This window comes from Mandrillus leucophaeus, unplaced genomic scaffold (assembly GCF_000951045.1).
Source record: "Mandrillus leucophaeus isolate KB7577 unplaced genomic scaffold, Mleu.le_1.0 Scaffold55, whole genome shotgun sequence".
NCBI classification, from domain to species: Eukaryota; Metazoa; Chordata; class Mammalia; order Primates; family Cercopithecidae; genus Mandrillus; species Mandrillus leucophaeus.
In genome coordinates, this window is record NW_012105919.1 from 3532891 (window position 1) to 3537269 (window position 4379).

Here is a 4379-nt window from a genome sequence, read left to right on the forward strand (position 1 = left end):
AGTTGTTGGGATTACAGGTATGAATCACTTCGCCTGGCATCATGTATTACCTTATTGAAAGCTCACAGCAACTGTAGGAGGTGAGTGCCATTATTTGTTTGTTTGTTTTTGTTTGTTTTTTGAGCTGGAATCTCACTCTGTCACCCAGGCTGGAGTGCCATGGCGTGATCTCCACTCACTGCAACCTTCACCTCCCGGGTTGAAGCGATTCTTTTGTCTCAGCCTCCTGAGTAGCTGGGATTAAAGGCATGCGCCACCATGCCCGACTAATTTTTGTATCTTCAGTAGCGATGGGGTTTTGCCATGTGGTCAGGGTGGTCTTGACCTCCTGACCTCAGGTGATCCGCCCGTCTCAGCCTCCCAAAGTGCTGGGATTACAGGCGTGAGCCACCACACCTGGTCGTGAGTGCCGTTATTAACCCCCTTTCCCAGATGAGGAAACAGGTGTTGGTATTAAACTGAGGCTTCAAGAGAGTTGTTTTCCCAGGGTCAAGTGGTAGAGCTAGGATTTGAACCCGGGCTGGTCTGACTTCGGAACTTGATCTGCACTCCCCTCACTATAGATGTCTAATGAATTATTGCATATATTTCTAACGTATCCTGTTATATGTCAGACACCCGTAATTCACCTTGTAGTGGGACTTTCTGAAAAATCCTATGTCAGGTGCAGGCTGTATTAGTTTTCTCTTGCTGGCAACACAGGTGTCCTCAGCAGAGAAACAGACCCATCGTCAATTCCCCTTCCTCTCCACGTGTCCCAGGCTAAGCCAATCCAGTGCTTCCCATTCCACTAGCCACACTAATTGACTCAGGAATGGGCATTAGATGAAAACTGGCCAATCAGAGTGAATTTCAGGAATGCTGGCAGGAGTCACCAGAAGACTGCTCCCTTCTGAAGCTGGACTTGAATCTGAGAAAATGTGGCCTGGGGCTGCTGGTGGCCAGCTTGTCCCCATTAGGTGACAATATGCAGACAGAAGAGCCAAGCAGCAATGGAGGAAAATCAGGTACCTAAAGTTAGCTCAACCCCTGCCTCATTCAGTTATACAATTCAATAAGTTCTTTTCTTCTTCCCAGTTTAAAGTTTACTGTGTTATATTCACTCTCAGTTGGAAGGATCTTAGCTGATACAGCAGGTCAAAGCCTTTTTAGGTAAAGCATTTGCCAATTGATCTTTGTGGTATGATTCTGGCCACCTTATTGTCAAATCTCAGATGTAACAGCATTTCATCTGTAAATATTTTATATCTTTTTTTTTTTTTTTTTTTTTTGAGATGGAGCCTCACTCTGTCACCCAGGCTGGAGTGCAGTGGCACGATCTCGCCTCCACCTCCTGGATTTAGGCAGTTCTCCTGCCTCAGCCTCCTGAATAGCTGGTACTACAGGCATGTGCCACCATGCCTGGCTAATTTTTGTATTTTCAGTAGAGATGGGGTTTTGCCATGTTGGCCAGGCTGGTCTTGAACTCCTGACCTCAAGTGATCTGCCTGCCTTGGCCTCCCAAAGTGCTGAAATTACAGGCGTGAGCCACCGTGCCTGGTCATCCATCATATCTTTAAAAGGCAAAAATTATTTAAGAAAATATAACCAGAATAGCATTAAAAATGAAAAATTGGCTGGGCATAGTGACTCACACCTGTAATCCCATTGATTTGAGAGGCCAATATGGGAGCCACATTTGAGGCCAAGAGTCTGGGCAGCATATCCAGACTCCACCTCTACAAAAAAAAAAAAAAAAAAAAAAAAGAAGAAAACACCGAAACAAACAAACAAGCAAACAAGTAGCTTGGTGTAGTGGCACACACCTGTAGTCCCAATTACTCAGGAGGCTGAGGTAGGAGGATCACTTGAGTCCAGGAGGTCAAGGCTGCAGTGAGCTATGATCTTGCCACTGCACTCCAGCCTGGGCAACACAGTGAGATCTTGTCTCTAAATATAAATAAGTACAAATAAAATAAAAAATCAGCTATAATGTAGAATCATATTTATGACTAACTGTTGCAACCAAACTTTTCCAAAAATTTCCCATGAAAGGTATAATTATACTCATTAAAAATTGCTCCTTAAAAACTGTCAGTGACTTTGTTGTTTGAATTTAAGATCTTTAAATACATTTTGGGAAATGAGACGCAGAGAGACATCAAGAACCTATTAGCAGGAGTTGAGACCAGTATGCAAAACGTGGCAAAACCCTGTCTCTACAAATAATACAAAAATTAGCCAGGCATGGTGGCTGTGAGCCTGTGGTCCCAGCTACTTGGGAGGCTGAGACGGGAGGATGGCTTGAGCCTGGGAGGCTGAGGTTGCAGTGAGCCAAGACTGCACTACTGTACTCCAGCCTGGGCAACAGAGTGAAATCCTATCTCCAAAAACAAAACAAAACAAAAAAACAAACCCATTAGGAGTGGGAGTGTGGCATGTAGATGTGTGTGCGCACATACACACATTTCTTCTTATGTGTGTGCTTATGGAGCCAAAAGACTGCATAACCCTAATCGGAAATCTAACAGTAAAGCCATTTTGATGTTGCAAGCAGCTGGTAAGCGGGAATTTACAAACTACAAAGAGTAAAATATAAATAAAGAAGCTGAAGAAAAAAAAAAAGAGAGAAACAGAAAGGACACCTACGGTTGCCAGTAACTAGGGATGGATGAAATAAGAAGCATTTTCAGTTTTAGTCAAACCTTTAGAATTTTTCAAAATGCTTAAATGAGGAAAATAAGGAGGTGGCGTGCGTGTGGGAGTGGGCACTGCCAATTTAGATGAAGCTAAAATTTTAAATCTTGTTAAACAATCCCAACAAATTGGCATTCAAAGTGTGCTATTAATAAAAGCGTTCCTTTAAAAAAAAGGCTTGGTGTAAACCACTTTTTTTCTCTTCTCTTCTCTCTTCTCTCTCTCTCTCTCCCTGTCCCTCTCCCTCTCCCTCTCTCCTTCCTTCCTTCCTCTTTCCCTTCCCTTCCCTTCTTTCTTTTTCTTTCTTTTGACAGGGTCTCACTCTGTTGGCCAGGCTGCAGTGCAGTGGAGTGATTTTGGCTCACTGCAACATCTATATCCCGGGCTCAAGCGATCCTCTCACTTCAGCCTCCTGAGTAGCCAGGACCACAGGTGCATGCCACCACCCCCGCCTAACTTTTGTAATGTTCGTAGAAGTGGGATTTCGCAATGTTACCCAGGCCAGTCTTGAGCTCCCAGATTCAGGTGATCCTCCTACCTTGGCCTCCCAAAGTGCTGGGATTACAAGTGTGAACCACCACCCCTGGCCTCCCCTTTCTACTTTCCCTTAATATGCTAAGGTACTTGGGTTACAAAGACTGTTCAACTTTTAGTTCCTTTGTTTATTAGCTGTGTGACCATGGAGAGTTAACTAGAACTTTCTGAGCCTCAGCCTCCAGGCTAAGTTAAAAAATTTTTTTGTAGACATAGGTTTTATAGACAGCACTACTATGTTGCCCAGGCTGGTTTTGAACTTCTGGCCTCAAGCAATCTTCCCTCCTTGGCCTCCCAAAGAGCTATGATGAAAGGCATGAGCCACCATGCCTGGTCTGATCTCTGTTTTTAAGTATTGGCAATGAAGTCACATTTTTCTAGAACACCAATGAAACCAAACAGAATATGTTCTGCAGGCCACATTTGGCCACAATCCTCTGGGTTGCATCAGTTGCCTTAAAGAGGCAGAGAATGAGATGATTTCAGCCCTGGAAAGATGTTCTGCTCCATTTCATCCTTGGAATGGCTATCATGTCAAATGCAGGTACAAGATAATAACTAACATTATGGAGTGCCCACTGTGTGCCAGACACTCTCCCTAGCACTTTACTTGAGCTAATTTGTGAATACGTCCAACAACTACTTGTTTTCATTTGGGTCACAAATGAAAGTTTCATAAATGAGCTGAAAGTCCAGGTTAGGCACTGAGCCACTCAATGAAAACCCTGCACATTGGGGTTAGCAGTTCCATCAGAGACTAGCTAAGGAGGGACTTTGGTTGGCTGACTCCCTGAGGCCCTCCACTCCCCTCAATTTTCCTTTGAGGATCCTTAGAAGAGGGGGCAAGTGTTCCCAGTATAGGAACAGCAAGGGCAAGTGCCCCAGGGGGCAACGGCCTCTGTGATTTGGGGAACAGCAAAATGAGGGAATGATTGAGGGGGAGGGAGGGGCATGTGAAGGGATTCTGCCTGTACCCTTAGAGAAACCCAACTGTAGAAGGGGTGGTGGAGGTGGGAGAGGGGTGGTGAGGGAGGGAGAGGGGTGGTGGAAGAGGGAAAGGGGAGGAGGAGGAAGGAGGTGGTGGAGGTAGAAGAGGGATGGGGTGGAGGAGGGAGATGTGATGGAAGAGGGAGAGGGTAGTGGAGGTGGAGGAAGGACAGGGTGGGAGT

At 45.2% G+C, this 4379-nt stretch overlaps 1 protein-coding gene across 1 annotated transcript in view; it reads left to right on the top strand.

Moving 5' to 3' along the window:
- Positions 1-847: 847 nt before the first annotated feature.
- RPH3A (rabphilin 3A) overlaps positions 848-4379 on the top strand; it is a 348495-nt gene continuing 344963 nt past the window's right edge. The window contains exon 1 of the mRNA XM_011997906.1: positions 848-1007. The gene's annotated coding sequence lies outside the window, so the exon portion shown is untranslated. The remainder of the gene's footprint in view (positions 1008-4379) is intronic.